Source organism: Nuphar pumila, chromosome 1 (assembly GCF_984573655.1).
Source record: "Nuphar pumila chromosome 1, dmNupPumi1.hap1.1, whole genome shotgun sequence".
NCBI lineage: Eukaryota > Viridiplantae > Streptophyta > Magnoliopsida > Nymphaeales > Nymphaeaceae > Nuphar > Nuphar pumila.
The window spans coordinates 116,653,244-116,664,903 of record NC_143249.1 but is presented as its reverse complement, the minus strand read 5'-3'; the positions used below and the strand labels follow the sequence as shown (position 1 = coordinate 116,664,903).

The 11,660-nt window shown below is 38.9% G+C and overlaps 1 pseudogene; it reads right to left on the bottom strand.

Moving 5' to 3' along the window:
- Positions 1-7,595: 7,595 nt before the first annotated feature.
- On the bottom strand, positions 7,596-8,166 carry LOC149849113 (ethylene-responsive transcription factor ERF003 pseudogene; annotated as a pseudogene).
- Between the last annotated feature and the right edge of the window lie 3,494 nt (positions 8,167-11,660).

The following is an 11,660-nucleotide window of genomic DNA, read 5'->3' as shown; positions in this document are numbered from 1 at the left end:
TTTAGGTTCTAAAATTAAGAATTTCTTTTTTAGAATTGATCCATTCAAATTCAAAGACCATTTTGACTTTGAAACTCCATTTTTCTCAAGATTCTATCTCAAGTTCCAAAATCTCCTTTTCTTTTATTTCTTCAAATTCAAAGTCCAGTTTCCAAACTCTGATTATTCCAAGACTTGAAATTTCAAGTCTCTCTTTCCAGATATATTTCAAGTTCTACGTTAGATTTAAAATCTAACTTTTTCAAATCAATTTCAAACTCTTTGAATCATTTCTTCACTACATTATCAAATTTATTTCAAAATCACTTGGAAAACTCCAAAATTTCTAAACTATTCTTCTCAAGAGCATACATTTCTGCATTTGCATTGCACAAGCATGATTCTTTATGCATTTTTAGACTTAGAATAAATTCTTAGACAATATTTAGGCAAAGCAAAAGACATAAGTTTGATCCTTGGTTCGATTACCCATGGTAAAGGTGCCAGAAACAGTCGAACCTCATACCGACGAGCGAATCCCGTCTCTTTATTTTCTCATAAATTTTCAAAACGGAGGCGTGTAATTTCAAAACATTTTCAAAATTAAGGTCAAGTGAGACCTTTGCAAAAGAGTTTCTCTCTCTTCTTTCTTTTCTCTTCTCTCTTCTTTTCTATCTTTTATTCTCCTTCAAAAAGGGAATAGAGGCTACGAAGGGAAAGAGGAGGAAAAGAGGAAAACAAGAGGAAAAATTTTGCAATGATCACAAGGGGATAAGCAACCTTGGCTATAAATAGCCTTACCCTCTTTTAGAAAAAATTGCCACCCCCCCACCCCCCCTTTGCCTTCTCTCTCTCTCCTAAACCTCCCCTACCTAGCCTAGCCTGCCTGAGTGGGTCTGAGCCTGCCTGATCTGGTCCTAGCCTACCTGACCTGGTCCTATCTCACTTGACCAGGTTCAAACCCAGTTGACTTGACTTGAACCTAGTTGGGTTTAAAGTCAAAGTCAAAGTCATTTTTGGTCCCAAACCCTGATTTGATTTTATGAACCCAGACTCAGCCAGCTTGGGCTAAGTCTGAACCTGCCGAACCCAGTTGACTTGAACCAAACCCAGTTTGGTTCAAACCACTTGGGTTGAGTAGCTTGACATGCTCTTCCTCTTTCTCAACTAGGTCAACCTCGTTTGACCTAGTTTGAGCTCTCGAAGGAAGACTCAAACCCCGTTTGAAGCACTCGAAGCATTTCAGAGTTGTTTCTTCCACGATTTGAAGTAAGTTCTCTTCGTTGATCCATCTCTCTCAAGTATTTGCTTGTTTGTATATAGCATATACCTTCTGAAGTAGTATCTCACCCTAGTCCTTTATTGAGCCCCCTAGGACACTTCGGTGTTCACGCACTCACCTCATAACTATCGTTGGATATATATGTTTGAATGCACAATATATGCGTTCTTAAAAATAGTATCTCGCCCTAGTTTTTGGTTGAGCCCTTTAGGATACTTCGATGTTCACGCGCTGGCCTTGTAACTATCGTTGGATGCTGATCCTCGCATATATTGTCTTGAAATTGTCATTGTGTCTTATATTCCCAAGGCTTCTGCTTAAATGTAATTTACCATTCATCATCGCATCGTATGATGCCAAGGCTCATTGCTTTCTACAATTTTCGATTATGCATTTAAATTACGCATTTTGTTTTGCCATCGCATCGAACAATGTCAAGGTTTTCCTACTTTTTGCAAATATATATGTAGAATATTTCGTTCGGTTACACACCCTGAATAATAAGTATATGCATTTCTTTATGCCACCGCCATATAAAGCATAGGCTTCTGCTTATATTACATATATGACGCGTAAGTGAGCGTTCAAATGAAGATCAACTCCAAATCGCCAATGTGATTCCAATACCACTCCTCGATCAAGATTATACTTGACAAATAAAGCCTCTATTGGAAAAGCTTCGCCTTTGCACAAAACTACTTTTTCGTAAAGACTAAGTCATTTGCGTATAGCCTGGCTATGGCCTAAGGTTTCAATAAACCTTGATGGATGCAAAGTATGCACAACTGTGTACATCCATTAACAAGTTAAAGTGTAGTGATTTTCCCGTCAAAGAGGGAAAGTGTTGCTGAAAATTTTAAAAAGATGCGCACCGAGCTTAAAAGAAATGCATGCTTCCTCAGTTAAAGAGAGGAAGTGCTGCAAAATTTTCTGAAGAAGCTCAACCAAGCTCAGAAAGAGCGGGGCATGTTACTACATCATACAAGGAGGTGTTGTCCATATACCCTCAGTACTTTCTACAACGTAGAAAGGTTCATCGCACTCCTGCCATTGAAGCAGAGGAAGTGCTGGCGAAATGGTTGGTGGAAGAGCTGTCGGAACCAGTTGAATGGCATGAAGATGCCCTATTGTTGGAACGATGCCAGAATGACTTGTCTCCCTATTGCTTGTAAGGGCACCTTACTCGTAAGGGCCGTTGCGCCAAAATAGAGGATGCGCCTTGACATTGCTAAGTGCTGGTTGCGATGATATACGTCAAGCAGTCGATTCATTGAGATCATGTCATATGCATGCTTGTTGAAAGACTGATATACAACTAGAATCGTAAGGGTTGCAGAGTCAGAGTACGTTGTCCACTCGGAAGAGATGAGATGCTCGTGATGGTCGTAGTGCCAAGAGCAGAGTCCAGCATGCATATGAATAAAATCAAAAGACCCCGCGGTTGATGACCATGTTAGGGGCACACTGAATGGGGTCGGGTACATCTCCTCAACGGATGCCCTATAGGCATGTAATGTCCGACAAGAAATTTGTAAGACTGGCAGACCCCTTCAAAATTTTCTCACCGAGGAAGACGGTGATGGTGCAGCCTTGAGTGACATATATTTCCCTCGAACCTGATAGAGTTCATGATAGCCTCCGTCACTCAGAAGTATGGAGGTCATGGTTATCCTTAAATATATAAGGATTGAACCCAACTACTACATTAATAGGATGCATCTTAATACCTATTAGGGACTTCTTTTGGTATAAAATGTATTATCCTACTAGGGAGATGGGGTCAACAGGCCTCTAGGGTATCTAAAATACATAGAATAATCAACCCCCAGATCGTCGCGTTGATGCTCTGATATACCTCTTTTAAGCCCAGGGAGAGGGTTAAATATCGAAACAAAGCATTAGCTTAGGTTCAGTGATGCTTAAATATATGAGTGAATGGACGTTGTTGTGTCAAGTCTTGCATAACATTTGTGAAGGTGTCATGATTGGTATACGACTGAACCGATAGGGCAAAAACCCATATTGTATCTGCATAACTAAGCGAAGCTCGAGGAGCTGTCCTTAGACTTGTGGGATACGGATGTGTCAAGTATAAAGACTTGAGCTAGACATCCCTTCGAGACCCTGAAGAGGTCAACGCTAAGTTGTGGAAACTTGAGCACAATATTTAGCCCGAAAGAGGCATACGCTAAGTCGTGAAGACTTAAGCAAGTGTTTAACTCATAGCCTGTAGGAGGCTCTTGCGATATACGCTAAGTCGTGGAGACTTGAGCGTCGTTATAACGAACTGTGACCCTGAGTGGTCAACGTATTTGCTTGAGTTGAATGGATGTATGATTGCTTGCTTATCATACCATCAGTGGTTCAGACCCCGTTTTATAGGGATTTCAGGTGTTGGACCTGCGTTGCGATATGCGGAGTAAGGCGGCATCGAGTTTCACAGTTTCTCTAGGTAGAGTTGTACTGCTTCCTTTTATTGAACAAATACTACTATTTCAAGCAGTGATGTTTGTAATAAACAAGTGGTCTTGATAAATGGAATACCTTGGTGGTCAAGGGGTGATTGGCCACATACCTCTGATGTGCTCGGAGTTTTCTAAAACTGACGACTCATTATCGCCTGATTCCACTGCTAAAAGCTTTTCTAAGTTCCACTGCAAAGAAAAAAAAAAGAAATTCATGAAAATTTTAACTTAGCTTTGTTTTGAAAATCCAAGGCGTTACAGTTGGGTAATATGGTCTCCTCTTGAGTAGAAACTCTCTCAGTTCCTTTGTCATAATAAGGAGTATTTTCTTCAAAAACTACATCTCTAGAAATATAAACTCATTTTCCTCCATATTGTAAGATTTGTATCCCTTTTGAGAAGTAGAGTATCCTAAGAAAAGACATTTTGCAGCCCTACTGCTGAGTTTATCAGGATTTCGTTTGGTCGCGTAGACCACACACCCAAAGGTACATATGTGTCTAATGTTTAACTTCCTACCTTTTAATATCTTTAGAGAAGCACGATTTTGTAGATTTTTACTCGATAATCGGTTTATGATGTAGCAAGCACTCATAATGGCATCACTCCAAAAAATTTTAGGAACCTCCATTTGAAAGAGAAGAGCACGAGTGACTTCCAATAGGTGTCGGTTTTTCCTTTCAGCCACTCCATTTTGTTGGAGCGTTCCGACACTGGTGAACTGGTGATTAATCCCCCCTTAAGTTTTTCAAACATTTCAAATTTAGTAATTTTATACTCAGTACCATTATCCAATCTAATAATTTTTATTTTTTTTTCATTCTGAGTTTCCACCATATTATAAAAAATCTTGAATTTGTCAAAAACCTCATCTTTGGTTTTGAGAAGATACAACCACATGGTCTTAGAGAAATCATCAATGAAGGTTAGGTAATACCGATAGCCTGAATAAGATATAGTTGGAGCAGGTCCCTATACATCGGTATGGACTAAGTCAAACAAACCTTCTGAGCAACTATTAGAAACATGAAAGGAAGGTCTACACATCTTAGCGTATCGATACACATCACATTGTTGATAATCAAATTTAAATTTAAGAAACAATGTTCACAATATTTTACTAGATGGATGTCCCAATCGTTTATGCCATAACTGACATTCTTCTCTTATAGCCAGCATGGCACATGTTCCATGTTCCAACACGTGGAGACCATTTGATATCCTCCCATTACCAATCATCTTCTTCGTCACCCGATCCTGACAAACCATATCATATGGTGAGAAAATAATATCACAATTTAACGTTTGAGTGAACCAAGATACTGAGAGAAGGTTGAATGAAAGATTGGGCACAACGAGAACTTTGGCGAGTTGAACCTCATATACCAATTTCAAGTTACTGATTCCTTGAACTTCCATGGGGGATCCATTAGCAATAGTGACCTAATTGTTGTCTTCTATTCTTCTAAAATCATCCACGTCATTTATTGAGTAACACATATGTTCAGACGCACCTAAATCTATTACCCATGGATTTTTGTAACCAGCAAAATAAGTACAAGAATTACCTGACTGTTGTGGTTTTGAAGCTGATGCAACCATGACTGTTGACTTCTCATTTGTCTTGTAGAATTTTTGAAGTAGTTCGGTTAATCCTTGTAACATGATTTTTGAGGTATTAGCTAAGTTGTGCTGAGTTGCAACTTGGGCTGAGCCTATTTGATTTTGCACATTCTGGTTAAATTTATCAGACTTCGAAGACCTTGGCTTACCATGGAGAAGCCAACACCTATCATTAGTGTGGTCGTCCTTCTTGCAATATGAGTAGTAGAATTTATGAGTTTTTTCCTTGTAGTTGGTAGTGCTATACTCATCCTTTATAGCATAAGAGGCAGCAAATGCTACCTTGTCATTGGAATCATCTTGATTTAAAATACCCTTCGGGTTCATGACCCGTCGGCGCAACTCCTCTCTCATAATAGTGGAGAACACACTATTGATAAACGATACTTCAGTGGACATCAAGATTTGGCTTCTAAGATTTTTGAATTCATCTCCCAGACCAACAAGTAATTGAAAAACTTTTTCATGTTCTCTTAACTTTGTAATGGAAATCAAGTCCGTGCATGTATTGGTGTAGGATTCATATTCATCCTACTTCCGTTTCATCTTCCTGAAATAATCACTAAACAATGTCTTGTTCTGTTTTAGACTATGGATCTCGTAGGAAAGTTGATACATATGAACTATTTTGTTTTGCTCGCTATACAACTCACAAGCATTATTCCATATCTCTTGAGCAGAATTGAGAAATAGAAAGCCTTATGCAATTTTAGATTCCATGGAGTTTAAGATCCAAGACATTACTAAATCATTTGTCGATCTTCACTCATTATATTTGGAGTCGGTAATGCTAGGTCTGGGAATTTCACCATTGACAAATCTCAACTTAGATCTACCACTAAGGTATAGAGTAACCAACTTCGACCAAGCTAAATAATTTCTGCCATTCAATAGAATAGAAGTGATCTTAGTATTCGGTACATGTTCTTGAACGAGAATCCGCTCAACATTGAAAGTTGCTGATTGACTGGAGGCTGAACTATCAGACGCCATTACTGCAGCAAGTCACAGTTGCGTCCGAGGAGCCCGCTTTGATACCATGTAGAAATAAGAAGAAAAAAAAGAACAAGACGATATTAACGTGGTTCGGTCATTGAGACCTATATCCACGAACAACACCAGCCAAACCAGATTTCATTCATATGTTTTGAGTTACAACCTTTTCACCATTATATACTCAGCAATAAGGCAACGATGTGCCAAGAACCTTTCCTTGATGGTTATTCTTAGAAAAAGTGGATAAACCAAATGAAGGCAAAAAAAGGAAACAAGAATCCTCTTCACAACTGACTGATCGGATAATATGGGTAGGCTGAACCAAAAAGGTAACTGCCTCAATATATGCCTCAATATCCATATGGACACAGAGGCTGGTGAGGAATCCGATGTCTTCAACACAACATCATTGTTTTCGCAAAAAGACTTTTAGTGGCAAAAAGGACCTTTAGCAGCCACTTTTGCCGCCTCTAAAAGTCTCAGCGAGAACCTTTATGGTCGCTAAAGTATACGACCTGTAGCAGCTACTTTTGTTGCAGCTAAAAGTGTAATTTGACCCAAACTTGGGCTAAGCGTCCATCGCGCTCAAATTCGTCTTGGTCACTGTCAACTGCAATAAGGTCAAAAGTAATGCGCGTTCGAACCAAGCTTAACGTAACGTTCCAAGCATTCACCTGAAAAAGCTAAAAGGATGGTGAAATTATTTCACCTCCCCCATCTGTCTCTGACACAGATGCACATATCTTTCAGTACTACAATGCACATGGCAGGTACACATTTAAAAAAAAAAAAATTACAGATGAAGAAGGGCAATGATAACATTTTTTATTTCTTTAATTTAATCATACACAAGTCAGACTCACTCGGACAGGTGCAGCACAGATGACCAAGCTTCACAAACTCTGACACCCATTCCACTCAGTCACTGGGTGGACATGGATTCGGTTTGAAACTGTTTAACAAGCACAAAAATAACTAATACTACACATAAATTTACAACTAACGTACAACCATATAACCTACACGAGTCAGACTCACTCGAATAGAGGCAGCATAGATGACCAACCTTAGCAAACTCTGACACCCAATCCATTCAGTCACTGGGTGGACATGGGTTCGGTTTGAAACTGTTTAACAAGCAAGAAAATAACTGATACCACACACACATTACAACTAACATATAAAATATAACCATATACCTAACTACCTACTTTGACTGCAATAATGCAATGCCAGAAGCTCAATGCAGCTTATTTCTCTGAAACTGAAGAGGAAGCATAAGAAGAAGAAATCTCCATTGATCCATAATAGAGAAGCTCTTCTATCATCTGTTCAATTTGTTCATCATCCAAACTCACATAATTCTCATGCACTGCCTCCTTCCCTCTGCTTTCATTTTCATCACTCCTCTGTAGATGACTAGCCTCTTCCTGACGACCGTTGTTGTTGGGCTTCTGTCGACGCAGACTTGCAAGATAGCACCTTTGCAACTTTGCTGTTATGTTCGCCGAGAATGCACTCAAGTTGGAAGAATTTGGATCCAATGGGAAGTTGGCTCGAGCTAGCGGCCCCGACATCAACCGAGCAGCTTCGTCATAAGCTCTCGCAGCATCCTCGGCTGTCTCGAATGTTCCGAGCCATATTCTGGTCTTCCTGCAATGAGAAAGATGAAAAGAAGTTTAGCAATTCGCATGCATTCATATCTTCTGCTTCTTGTTTGAGAAGGGGTATAAGGAGTTACAGCAGAGGGTGTCTGATTTCAGAGACCCAGGAGCCCCAGTGCCTCTGCCTAACACCTTTGAACCTCTGTGATCTAGCCATGGATGAAATCTACTTTCTGCTTATCTTTCTCTGTTTCTGGCCTCTGTTGGAGCAGGGAAACCTGTGAGCAAGAGTTGGGAAGGTACTGAGCCTTTTGTAGGTGAGATTGAGAAGTAGGGCTCTCTTTTTGGACAAAGTTACTAAATTGGACATGCCATGTTACCAACATCCTGTATTGCCATTTTCAAACTGACATAACCGTCCATGTATAAAAATGACAGAAATGCCTCTCATATGCGGATCTGACTACCACCTGAACCTAGGCCATTAATGACCTATATGGGTTTCTTCAAAAATTGATGTGAACAAAATTCAAATCTCAAAAATAACAAATGCTTTTAAACAAAAAATTGTCCTTATTAGAATTCAATGCATAGCTCCTTTTTGTTGAGTTTGAGAAGGTTATGTATTTCAATCACCATATTTTCATAACAGAAGATCAATTGGAGCGGCCTTGGTCATTTGTTTGAAGTGTAGCCTTCCTATGTGAAAGGCCAATCCTTGGAGTTTTTAAGTTGAAAAGGGCATCGTTGGCAAATGTGGCAGCATTTATTCTTGGGATCCCACTCATTTGTTTTTCACCATGTGAAGATGTGGGCAATGGTGGCTAACTGCCTTTAATGCTTGTTGCCCTTTTTTCTAGTTCTATCGTTTAAAAAAAATAAATAAATAAAAGTTTGTAAGGTTGACAGGGGGGAGTGGGACGTTCTGTCTGTTTCTGGCCAGGGAACATCAGCAATGCCCTAATTTAAGACCCTATACTTTTCCCTGGGGTGGTGTTGCCTATTGATTTTATTAATAATCAATAATCAAACTAATTATTAATGATGATGGTAGTGATATATTTTTGCTTAATCTTGATTTGTGTGATTGTCCAACTGATTCGGATCCATACCCACAATCACATTTGGATGGATGCACTGGTCTTTTAAGGCTTCTGTTATTTCACCCATTTTACAGATGAAAATCAAAGTTTACTTATAAAACCCTACATTTTCGTACGCAGGTGAAACAAACATTCAACAATTAAGCTCAGTCCTACTCAGCCTCAATGCGCTTTTGAAGGTGACCAAGCAATAAAAAATCAGGCATTGTTTGAAGTTCTGGTCCACCCAGCACCTGTCATGTGCTTTGCCACTCCTCGTCAGAAGGGATGGGCCTATGTGTTTGTTACACATGGTGAATGCTGGTTAGTTGCAGTGCTTGAAGAATATTTCATTTAATTTGGTTGGGAGCCTTGTGTTGGAATAAAAATATTGTTTCCATGTATTGCCAAAATAAGTTTTGTTATCCACAAGGGTTTAGGGGCGACTCGTGAATGTCATCAAATTAACAATCTCATGAGCTCAAAACCTATGAAAGGCACATCTTACAGAAAGGTCATAGCTGGGTGCAGTCTCCATGAGCACAGGGCCTTCAAGAGTTTTATCAATTGGAGGTCTGCCAACGTGTGGCCGATGATTCCTTGGCTTAGCTGAAAAAAAAAAAAGATTGGTAAAATATGGTGTTTCCAAAATATGGTGTTTGAGGATCGCATTAAGAAACCTGACAAAGAAGTAGATGGCACTCACCTTTAGCACCATTCAGTGTTTTGTCCCAAACCAAAAAAATATGACAAACATGGCTAATTCATGACTCAAAATATGATAAATCTGGTCAATTGATTTTTTCTTGATGGTTTTACTCCTTGTGTCGTCCGAAAAACTAAGTGCCTTGGCCAAACTACTTGTCTAAGTTGTGGCTTAAAAAAATCAGGTGACATGCAAGTTGTCGCTTGAAAAAATTATGCACCAGGTGTGATGTAAGTTGTTGCCTGAAAAAATCAGAGGTGTGATGTCAGTTGTTGCCTGAAAAAACAAGTGTCATAATTTTGATCAAACAAAAGAGCGAAACTATCAAGAAAACAGTAAATTGGCCATGTTTGTTATATTATCTAGTTTGCAGGTCAGTTATGAAACTGTGCTCAAAATTACTGCCATCTACATCATTGTCCGTTAAAAAAAATACATGCCCAAGTCGCCCGAGTGGCAGCAAGCCTACCCCTTCATCCGAAGTTTTACTCCCACCAAATGTGTGGGTGCCTTTAATTGGTGGGTTCCATAAGGGCTTGGGTGTCGGTGACCCCACCCAAGATTTACCTTGCAGGCAGCGGGATCATTAAGTGATCCAGTTCTTGGTGAGGGTTTCTCGATCGTCATAAAAAAGAATCACATTAATAAAAACATTCTCTTGTGAATGGTGTTCAAGTGTGATATTGGGGTTTCAACTCTATCCTGAACATGTGTTTTGAAAATGCACTCCTATCAAAACCGTAAAGTATTAAGGAAACCACAATGCACTGTTCCCAAACAACAAAGGGTGTTTAAAAACTACAACACGCATCTGATTCAAGGCATCCAAATGGAGATAAGTTCCTCGTATGCTCAACTAAGATTGGTTAACGCCATAGAAGTCAGTAGCTTGGATCATCCTCTAGATTTGAGGGGACACCCTCTAGAATTTGTGGTACTTGAGCTATTTCATTAATGATCTTAAAATTGTTATTTGCGTTGTTGCTGCTGTTAGCTGCTACGTAACAAAATGTTTTGTTTCAAAAGGGCGCAGATTTTGCAATTTAGAAGATCTTAAATTGTCACAGCAGTGACTAGACGAAGAAATTCTCTTAGCTCAACTGATTAAACAACCAAACTTCATGTCTCGCCCATGTTATTTTTTGTATCTTTTACCCTTTTAATGGACAAATGGTATTGAAGTAGAAGGGATTATTTTTTTACAGTAATTGGGGAAGGAAAGGCAATATAAGTATTTCTAGTGTCAGCAGACCTCACGTGCAACCAAAAGCACAGGCTCGAATTCTACTCAAAGCTTCTGACCATAAAAACCATTTTTGAACGAAAAAAATAAATTGGAAACACAACAAGAGCACATGCACCCATGTCACCCCCACATGAAGTTCCCTTCCTTGCCCAGCTTACTTTGTTTTAGAACAATGACCCTTACCTCCCTCACCGCCTGCTTTTCTTTCTGTGAAACCAAGCCCAATGGAAGATCTTGATCTTAATCTTATTCACACACACACACACACACACACACACACACTATATATATATATATATATATATATATATATATATATATATATATATATATGAAACTATTAAGTTGAAAAACATGTGTTTTAGTTCTTTTCGTTAAATTAAATCTTAGGGTGTGATTTGTTTTTAAGAGAAATCTGAGGGTGTGATTTACAGTAGTTGTTTAGTGGGAAATGTGTTTTGAATCATATGATTGTGACACATAAGTAGGTATTTTAAGATCTTCAAAAATGAACAATTTATAATGAACTAAAATTCCATGACTAAAAAAAATCATATTTTTGGATTGAAATAATACCATCCAAGGTTTGATGCTTAGCAAAGAAACCTTCGTGAACAAATCTATGTGGTCAGAGTTGATGATGCTTTAACCAATGATTTTTAGCTCAATAGTTCCAT